Source organism: Schistocerca piceifrons, chromosome 4 (genome assembly GCF_021461385.2).
Source record: "Schistocerca piceifrons isolate TAMUIC-IGC-003096 chromosome 4, iqSchPice1.1, whole genome shotgun sequence".
Lineage (NCBI taxonomy): Eukaryota > Metazoa > Arthropoda > Insecta > Orthoptera > Acrididae > Schistocerca > Schistocerca piceifrons.
In genome coordinates, this window is record NC_060141.1 from 729518327 (window position 1) to 729529575 (window position 11249).

The 11249-nt window shown below is 42.5% G+C and overlaps 1 long non-coding RNA gene across 1 annotated transcript in view; it reads right to left on the reverse strand.

Moving 5' to 3' along the window:
* Positions 1-9448, reverse strand: part of LOC124794655 — a 50788-nt gene extending 41340 nt beyond the window's left edge. Inside the window, exon 1 of the long non-coding RNA XR_007016593.1 lies at positions 9338-9448. This is a non-coding gene — a long non-coding RNA (uncharacterized LOC124794655). The remainder of the gene's footprint in view (positions 1-9337) is intronic.
* Between the last annotated feature and the right edge of the window lie 1801 nt (positions 9449-11249).

Sequence of the window (11249 nt, forward strand, 5' to 3'; positions counted from 1 at the left end):
GGTTACTATTGCACTGTGTACTATTGGAAGACACTGCGTATTGTCATCAGGAAGGAATAACAAAATTAGGGTTTAATAACCTATCGACGAACTAGGCCAATACTCTCTCTTTCAAAGAACGACGCTGATATTCATCTTAATTTGCTGAAGGAGACAACAGGTGTGGAACATCGAGGCACATTTTTCTGCCGCGAACACCTGCCGCTGATTTGACCTTGAAGAAATGCTAAAAATGGTAGTTGGAGATTTAGGGATTGAGGCGGAGGACAGCGGAGGGGGATTGGGTTCATGGGCAGCACGAAGGGAGCATCAGACGTTCACGTAAACGTCTTAGAGCTGCATGAGTGTAAAATCAGATTACTACGGCAAATTGTGTCAGGCAAATATGTATAAACTCACGCCTGTTACGCAAGAAATCGACATCATCTTATGCACTTCAGTGCCTATACATTTACATGTTTGTGAGAAGTTTGGTAATACCTTTTAAATTAAAACGTATTTCAGATGTTTGACTTATTTCTTGTCCTTGGGAGCGCTTTCAGTTACCATTTGTACAAGGAACGTTAGTAATTGAGGTTTCATAGCTGAAATAGTTGAATGTTTCTTCTGCAACCACTCTTAGAACTTACGTGTTCGTTAATCTATTTTGAGAGTTTCATTCTCAAATGTTACTTAATTGCTTGGTGAAATGATCCCTGTAACATTTGATTGGGAGGTTGAAGATGTCAGACCCTATCATGAGAATAAAGGTACCAGAAAAATCCTAACTGTGTCTGCAGAAGGATATACTCAATTGATTCCTGGGACGGGAAATTTTGTCTGAAGTGCAGGCCTACAACAGTGATTGACGTTTTGCGTATGCATGACTACAATGTATAGTTGTGGATAAAACTAGCATTTTCTGCTAGAAGTCAATAGTGACACCGTAATAGGATGGTAATAAATACTGTTTATTAATAAATATAAAGCTTCACATAGGAGATGCATAAGAGACATAAATTTATGCTTTGTCGCTATTGCTGTGCTGTGTAATATCACCAGCGGAAAAATGCTACCATCGGAGCACAAAAAGACGAATGTTCTCCTCTTTACTAAAACACTCTGGATGAAAAGTGTGGAAGCAGCTTCCTCATTCCTCCTTGCTCAGCACCTTAAAATTTTTTCCCAAAAATTTTGGCATGAGAAAATATGCGTACTCTTTTTAAAATGCAACTCAACTCTCACTTCTATAACATCCACTAACTGTATCTCGCTCACACCCACTACTCCATAGTTGTAAATCTCTCATACCTATCCACTTCCAAGTGCCCATTCCCATTCAGTCATTCAGCCTAACTCATTGCCATTATCTCCTTCTGTCTCTCTGCCACTGTCTCGTATCTCACAGCCACTGTCTCCTTCGTTCAGTCCTATTAATACTGTCCCATTTCACTCTCACTGTCTCCCCCTTCTCTTACTACTTCTATCTCATTCATTCCTTTCCACTGCTTCTGTCTCTTCTACCTGTCACTATCCCTGCCTTCCTCGTTGTCATTGACATATATTCTGTCCGTCATTATCAATGGCTCTCAGCCCCATACACTTTCTTCTTCTTTTTATCGTCTCCCATTGACGCTGTCTCCTTCACTCTTCCTACTACTCTTCCGTTAGTGTCAACTATGTTTAACTGCCACTGTGTCCCTCCCTTTCTCCAACGCTGTCATTGTCTCCTTCGCTCTTTCTGTACCATAACTCCTGTAAGCTATCTTCCAGTATTCGGCACCTTTCTGTCTCTTTCCTTCTACCACTGGCACAACTATGTTCACAATCCAAAATATTAGCGAAAAATTGTAAAGGTGCTGAGGAGGGTACTATGAGATAGCTTTCAATAAATTGTAGCGTATTCGCCTTTTTTCTGCTTTGATAGGAATCTTTTTCCGCTGTTTCCCTTCTTTTCCCTGCTACAGTAGGGCATGTCATTCATATCAAAAGAATCTTGCGTATCAGCAAAATTTTTATAGTTTACTTATGGGGAATTGAAACAACGCAGAACTACATGCTTTCATACCTCAGGCCGGATTTTGGGTGCAAAAAATTCTGCATGTTCTTCCCAGAAGAGTCTCACGATAAGGGAGACACTTTCAGCATATTTCTTAGTGTTACGTTGCTTTATAAACTATGTTTTCACCTTACGTTGGATATTACGTGCGTATTTTATGTAAAAAAAGGGGTAGTTTTTAACCTCAGTCTCTCGAAAAACAGGTAAAGAAATCAAGAAAAATTTCAAGGTAGTTTGAGTTTGGGATTTTAGGAATATATCTTAAAAATTATAGCAATTTTTTGTATATCGCCGTCATGGAAACAGTGGCTCAGATGTTGTACCCAGAAAACATGTTTCTTGGGTTTTCTTATGAACCGCCCATGAACCAAATGGTATCCCCATAAGCCCCTCTAGGTGCACCGTAGAGCACATCCAACCCAAGAAGATCAGACCGATTTGCTCCATTTGGTTAAGCTGGAGTAAGACGATACTTCTCTTGGGTACAAATGGACCATAGCCCAAGGGCTTTCCAAACCACTTGATCCAATCTTTCTATCGCCAACAGAGCTCCGAGGTATGAGAGACGGAAAAATCCTGTTCTTATACGCGGCGTTTTGGAACATATTGGGTAGGTACGCTGGTGCATGATTACCGATTATGAAGACAAGAGATTTCCCACATGCGAGGTATGATTACGAGTAGATGGTTTACATGGAAGAAAGGAATAGCGCGAAATCTAGTAGAAGGCTAATTAATGCTGTACCACTACCTGCTGCTGGATACCACTGTGAAAACTTGTATAATACAAATTTCTCCTTAGTTTTGATTGGTATCGGCAATTGAAGACAGATGCCATTGCAAATGCAGCTTGGCGTTACCAACGTGACCGTCAACTGTTTGACGTCGCTGAAACTAAAATGACTCTGGTCAATTGCTTAGTTTGCATTTGGCAGCCATTCAGTACTTTGTTTTATGTGGTTTTCACTGAGGTGGAAAAAGTGCATTATTATTCAGCAATTCGCTTTTTGGAAAACATACGACAAGGGAAATAAAAGAAAATTTCAGTATAATTTAAGTCATCAATGGTGATGGTTAGATACTGGATGAAAGTGATCGAAAATCTGTTTTTGATGAGGATTGCTCCATTTGTTCGCGAATGTTGTTGCCGAAGAAACAGCTGAAAAGTTTATATGGTTTCCGCTGTCCCAGAACGAAAGTGCGAGGTGTAGGAGTCCGTAAGTATGTTGATGGGAACGTCAAATAATATTTCACACGACAACTTTATAATGAACTGCTGCGGGCTCTATGACTGCCGCGATTTCTAGCAAGAACCGGGTATGCCTTTTGACTTCGAAGGAATTGGGTGCAATGTAACTATATCCGAGGAACTTTTTGCGTCGTGTTGTCACCATCTGTGAGATCACAATTGAAACCCAGGAAGTCAAACTGTAATAGAAACAATTTCCTCCAAAGATAAGTGCCACAAATTTGTGGCAACAATTTTTTTTTTTTTGTGATGCAAACTGTGTCGCACTCATACACTTCTTACAAAAAGCAGAAACAATCGCTGTAAACTACTACAGTGAGATATCTGTCATCTGCTGCGTGAAACTGAACGAAACGTGGCGCATTTGGCGAAGGATAACGTTAAGTCGTGTTTCAGTATGACACTGCACCAACACATTTATATCGATCTGTCACTGCAAAACTGCGTGAAATGCATTATGGGTTGCCGCTATATCGGCGTATTCACCAAATATAGCTTCCTGAGATTCCTTCTTGTTCCAGAAATAAAATGGCTTCAGATAACGAACTCTGCTCAAATGACGAAGTGATTGTCCTGTCAGAGGAGTGTTTCGGAGAACTTGACTATTTCTATTTTATGGGAGAACTGTGTACCTCTAAAAGCTGACGTTGCTTTTGTTAGTGAAAATAATTTAAAACTAATCATTTGCTCCAAAGAAATTTATTTATTCTTTCAACCGCAAATAACACTACCAATTTTGGAACCTATGTGAGGCACGTACGTGGTCGACTCTGAGAACTCTGAGACAGAGGACGGACCAAAGTTTTCCGTAACATACCAGACATTGGCCCGACGCTCATTGCATGAAGGTGTATGTTGGTAAGTGAGATAGCGTCGTTACGATCGCTGTATTGGCACATACAAAGCTACCCTTTTTTAAAACAGTTCTTTCTTTAAAACACGTATAACACTGCGCTTAGAGTTTTATACCCGTCTCTTGACTATCTTGACTGTTTTCCAAAACCTTCGCAGCGTCCTAACGTTTTTTACTGTATCCAAGTACTGCTGTGTCAGTTCCTCGTGGACCTGAACACGCAGAAACACATACAATCTTTTTGACTTTAATGAGAGTCTTGTGGTTGCATTTCTGTGTATACTCTTATATGCCCGATAGATACACCTGATAGAAGATAATGCAGCCTTATCATAGTGTTTGAACTTTCTTTAAGAAATTCATCTCACGAGATTTGGTGTTCGTCCGTGGGAGAGTCGCTGGCTATGTGGGTCTTGGCCGCATTACATTACTGCCGCGCATTTTAGCTACTGTGGTGCTGTGCTCCACAAGGTCTTGTGCGCCATGCTGTTGAATAACTCCCTCTCCCTGAGGTTACGATGGCTTGTCTACAGTATACTCAATTGTTCAATTGTAGCCGATATTCCACAGGAAAACTTGCTCGAGACGCAGCTACACAAATTTTGCACTTCAGAATTTCCATTGGTAGAGCAAGTGCACCTCGAATTTTACGCCGACGATAGACGCTTTACTCACTTATTATGAACGTGGCACACCTATGTCGCTGCCTCCAGCCAGAGTGTAACACTCCGAAATTTTAGACTACAGATTGAGCATCTGTAGCTTAATGCAGCACAATACAGGTGGTCAGCATGTGTAGGCGACGGCTACCAGTCGACATCCAACCGATGACTCCTGTTTGCTGGACGAAATTGTCGTTATGTCTCGGAGTGGAGATGGCCAGACGTCCGACTCGGCGTTCACATCTCTTCAACCCGTCGTCCACGAACTGCAGTGACCAGTACTGCAATAGGTGGCAATGGTGTGAAGTAATGCCACCTCCAACCACTTTCAGCGAATCCTGTAAGTAGGCTGTTTAGGTTTTTTTATTGGTAACGCCACGTAGCGCTCTGTAAGAAAATCACTGGCTGTGCTGTGAGCAGTCTGTGGCTGGTCAGCATTGTTGTAATATTCGCTATTGTAATGTTGGGCAGTTGGCTGTTAACAGCGCGTAGCGTTGCGCAGTTGGAGGTGAGCTGCCAGCAGTGGTGGATGTGGGGAGAGAGATGGCGGAGTTTTGAGAGCGGATGATCTGGACGTGTGTCCAGTGCCCCGCCACGAGTATTTCCAAACAGCATGCGTTGAAACAGGTAGATTTACCCTGCATTGTGTTCCTGTATCGGTTCCATTTTCATATCCATTACCGTAATTTCACCCCATAGATCTAAGATCAGGGACCTTTAGCCACACAATGCACTGTGTGACGCACCGGAAAAAGGTCACTCAAAACATGGCTGGTATGAGTAGTTTTGTAGACCAGCTGTTTTCACTGAACTAAGGCGAACAATGCAGACAATTTTTTAACATTGCTTTAACGTTTATAAATGTCAAATTATCACACTGCCTTTTTGTAAAGGAATTTATATACCTTTTTCCCGAAGCAAGGGTCTGCGAAGAGGACTTTAGCGACATAACATGTACGGAACTTGATCACACAGTAAGAGGATAACAGCGCCGCATACTATCCACCTCGAGGAATACAGGTCCCACAGACATCTCCCTACTGTTTCAAATGTGACCAACTATTTAACTCAGGTTCACTTTCTTTATTTACCTGTGCACTTGAAACCCACCAGTATTTTCTCCGCTCTTGAGGTTACTCAGACTTTTCAACGGGTTCAACAGCTGAAGAAGTGGATGTGGTTTTTGTTTATGGCGAGTGTCACCAAACTTTTAGATGGGTTGTGAAGGTGTAAGCGAGAATGTGTTCTGCTCCTGCCAAGCCCTTACAACCTGCCTTTGCAAATTCTATCAAAAAATTAAAGAAACTGAGACTGTGGAAAACAAAGTACACGCACAAAAAGAGTCAGCAGCTGATGAAAGAAATGCAGCTAAATTTGTAGTGGAAGTATGACAAAATCTACACCTGCGAATATTATAATTCAACGCATTTCGTTCTTTCCATATTTCGCATCATTTACAGCTTCCTGTAAAATACTTTAAGAATCGGTTACAGTTCTGCAGAGACTGTAGGTGAGTTGATTTTTGCGCGCCAGATTTTGTTTACAGATGAAGCAGCTTTTACAAACCATGCACATCAATTTTCGCTGTATGCACTACTAGCCACTTACAAATCCACACTGGCAGTGAGAACTGGATAGAAAACAACCTTGATCTGTCAATGTGCAGGACGGGATTTCCAAGACTGACATCAATGATTCCTGTTTTAAGGAAGGGACTCCAAGTATTCACGACTATCTACGGATACTTAGAGATCTGCTGCTGTAATTATTGGAAGACCTTCTGCTGGACATAATGCAGTCTTCATGGTATCAGCAAGACTGATGTTCCGATCAATCAGCACAGATAATGACAGCCATTCTTAGCAAAACGTTTCGAGGTCGTTGGATCAGTCATTTGAGAAACACAAAATGACTTGCTCTCTCACCAGACCAAATAGCTCTGGACTTATGTGTGGGGCGAAAATTAAAACTGGAGCTTCTGAAACACCTGTGATTAAATTTTTTATTGATTGGCAACTCCATGGCGTTCTGTGTGCACAATGGCCATATATGTTAAATTAAAAGGAAGGTCAGCGTTGGTCATAGTATTGATGTTTTATTGATAGCATAGAGTTATTGTGATCGTTTCTCAGTTTTGGTTATTGATAACTTGATTCCAGTATCTCAGTTTAATTTGTACAGCACTGAAGATGATCACTATGTGATCGAAAATCGATTATGGTATCAATAAACATCAATATTACGACCAACGCTGACATTCCTTATAATTTTAAATTTTTTATTGTTAGTGATTGAATAATGTAGGAGCTTAACCTTTCATTTTGATGACTGTTACCTAATGGATAAGAGCTGATCAGTTTTAACTGCTAGGGGATCTGTTTCAGTCGGATTTTGGATGGTCAGTAATATTTTACTGAAGGAATAGAGGTTTTCTGTAACGAAGTTCATGTAAGTTTTCACTAAATAAGGCAATATATTACCATCAAATAGAATAGTAGACAGTCACCATCTTCATCATACATGTCTATTCATGTCCAAGCACAGGTCAAATTCACCGAAATCTGACACACGCTGTTATAATGGTTCAAATGGCTGTAAGCACTATGGGACTTAACATCTGAGGTCATCAGTCTCCTATTCTTAGAACTACTTAATCTTAACTAACCTAAGGACATGACACACATGCATGCCCGAGGCAGGCTTCGAGCCTGTGACCGTAGCAGCAGCGCAGATCCGGACTGACGTGCCTATAATCGCTCTGCCACAGCGGCCGGAACTATTATAATCTGCAAACATGATACACACTGCAATCCACTGGTCGATGTGGTACATGAGAATGCGTAACATCAGCATTCCATCTTTACAATCACTTTTTCTGACAATATGTACTTCAGCGTTAGTCGGTGTAATTCTTACGTGTTACTGAGTGTCAGTCCATGGCGATGGGCAGTGGGGAGAGGAGGGGGAAGAGAGGGAGAGGGATAGAGAGAGAGAGAGAGAGAGAGAGTGAGAGAAAGAGACGCTCAGCAATACGATAAGCCCCATCTTGCTACTCTTGCTACGCCATTACACTACTCCTCAGTTGACTGATGACTGCAGATCCCTTATATTCTAGAAGTAAACATATACAACTACTGAAGGCATGAAATTTTGTATAACACGCACTTATGCTGTGATACACGAAAATGAAATTCAGTGTGCAGCATTGTCTGACCGAAACCGCTTTATCGCTAGTACCAATGCTCAGCCTCAAGATTCTGAGCACTTTATATGACAGTCTTTACAACGAACACAAAAGCCGAACCGAGTTATGTGTCCACATACATTTGGTGCAGTATGGCACACGTTTCTGCAACTTCCTCCTGGCGATGGGACAGGAATTTGTGGCGCTTTTAACTTATTACTGTTCGATCAAGTACCATGCATGTTAGGCCATCGAAGTCCTCTCAAATAGCTCTGTCCATGCTACAGAAGAAATGCATAGTTCCATGAAAAAGTCGGTGTTATAATTTGGCAACTATAAACATTAAAAGTTACATGCATATATGAGAAAATTTGCCACATTGGTAGCTGCCGCACCCAATACTTCTCCAAATTTTCGATTTTAATTTGGGCTGAAATTTGATAGCATAATGTTGTGTACACAGTTCCGCGTAGTCAGTGCGTACACAACTTTCCCAGTAGAGCGCGCCCCGCTAAGCACAACAGTGCAGTCGCAGCGCTCGTCCGTCTCCACACTACGAGATGGCGCTGCCATAGAGACGGACCAAATTCTGCTTCCGCTGATCTGCGTATTAAAATGTAACGCAGCCAATGGGATTGCTGCTAACGTAGAACCTTTTCTCCTCATGGATCACACTCGCGCAGTGATACATGAACGTGCGAGGTATTATAACGAGTGTACAGACCTCTGATTAGTCAGTCTGCATTTGTCTGCACTAGTCTGTACCAGTCTGCATTTGTCTGCAACAGTCTGTACGAGTTCTACATTTGTCTGTACCAGTCTATAGTCAAGTGTCAGTCTGCACCTAATAAGATTACCATATTCCTGTACATATCCATGAAGATAAATGTATAGACACTTTTGCCGAGTATCAGAGATATATGTGAGAATAAGATTAACGTACCAATACCAAAGGAACTTGAGATTGTCAATTGCAAATAGCATCCAGAACCAAGTTAAGTAATTTTTATGCTTGTTATTATTTTAATAAATGTGTGTGAAAATTAATCAAGTTCTGTTTAAAGTTGGTCACTGTCAATCTGCTACTCTAAGCGTGCAAGTGGCATATCTATCGTCTGACCTAACGGCAGAAGATAAACACGCCATGATAAGACCACGAGGCATATTGCTGACACTCGCCTACGTCGTTAGAGCGACAAGTCAAATAATCTCATGGTGTGTGTACTGAGAGTCTTACAGTACGCGCACCACACGTAAATATGCATGACAAATCGAAAGCTGCGTGTTACTGACACACTCTCTAAAGAAACTGATGAATCGATGACAGGGCAGAAAGATACGATTAGATTACCTGAAGGCATGAACGTGAGGAACAGGGTGCTGTAGGTGGTGACGATGGAGACGAAACCTGCGACGAGCCGCAGGTCCAGCGTGAGCACGCCCAGCAGGTTGACCACGGGGCGTTCAGAGGACACCTGCCGCGCCAGCAGCCACAGCTCGCGGTGGGCGGCGCCGCCCACACGCCTCCCGCCCAACAGCAGCTGCGAGCAGAGCCGCAGTGTGACGCTGGCTTCGGTCGCTGTCCAGTGGCCAGGCAGCAGCAGCAAGGCTAGCGCGCTCACTTTGAATATCAGTCCAATCCCCGACTCCTTAATGATCTCCTTTAATGTCGTGCCTGGCGATGACAGTTTCCGAAGAATGAAATAAATCTTTACTACAATTTTCAGCGCGAGCATTGCAAAGTTCAACACTAACACGCTGGTATGGATGGAGGTAACCAGCAGTGACAATTTACAGAGTGCTGCATAGGCCCGCCTGAGCGAACGCAAGTAGGACGCTTTGCAACATGCGCTTTGGCTGTTCACTTGTGACGCCCGTCTTGTTACCGAGCTTCTCTTGCAAGGTGTCCCACAAACCTCGTCTCTCATGTTGAGGAGGCAAATGTTTAGGAGCGAAACTCTTTGCCTGATAATGAGCTGCAAGTCCATGTATTTCAAAATAACTAGTATACCAGCTCCCAAGCTGTTCAGACTAAATATTGCCCCTACAACAGCACCCCAACCAACACGAGCACGAAAAGGGCCAGTGAGAAACAGACAAAACCAGAGAAACAATAAAAACAGTTGCAGTTTGACGAACCGTTTCTGGTTTGTCTTTTCCGACCCAACATGGACCATCAGAACTCTGTCACATTACGTTAGTAACCGTAATATTTCCATGTATTTGTGTGTATTGCATAAAATATCTGTAACTATTGCAGTAAAAGATAAGACTGGGTATTGTGAAGCACCTATAACTACAACATAATTTACTGCAGAGAATGTGTTTATCATACCACAAAAAAAGTCTAAAAATATGAAAGCAGATGTCAGCTGCAGAATAATAGCGAGTATTAGGATGGCAATATCCGATCTGGACTGCTTGAGCGATGTGGTCCTCACATCTATAGTGAATGGCGTGAGCCCAAACAGCTTGCACGCGAAGTGGAATGGTTTGCACGCCAGGAGTAAGTTCTTAGTGAGCTGTGTTGCTTGAAACTCGAGTCCATTTGTTGTCGTCATCTGAAAAACGATCAGACACAGTTATCAAATTAGTTAATACTGATTTCAGGTACATATTTCAATACGAAAAATCAGCGTTTTCAGAAATTTTTGTTTTGGTATTTTTTCACATATATCGTTAACATTAGCATCCATTTTTCCTCCCTTGCTACTACAGTTATGTTACAGACATGCTGACAGCTGCGAACCACCTGCATCCCCTTAGTGCTTGATGTCTTCCCCGAAGGCGATGTCATCTCTCAGCTGTATAACTGTCCATGTCTCGGAGACAGAACCGTGCCACAGTAGTTTGAGGAGCTTTGAACTGAACGCACGTTGAAGTCTCTGGAACGAAACACGATTGATGTAAATCCTAAGGGACACATCTGGGCAGCTATCTGGCGCCATCACCACATATGCAAATCAGCGGCCTGTTACTTATGTGTACTACATGTTACGTGAATAGACATCTAATGCCACATAGCTCTCGTTGCGCTGGGTAGCCGCGCGGTCTCGGCGCCTTGCCACTCTTCGTGCGGTTCCCCCTGGCGGAGGTTCGAGTCCTCCCTCAGGCATGAATGTGCGCGTGTTGTTCTTAGTGTGAGTTTGTGTAAGTTATATTAAGTAGTGTGTAAGCCTAGGGATCAATGACCTCAGCAGATTAGTCCCATAGGAACGCACCAACACTACATAGCTCCAGATGCCTGCCAACAAAATGGATTA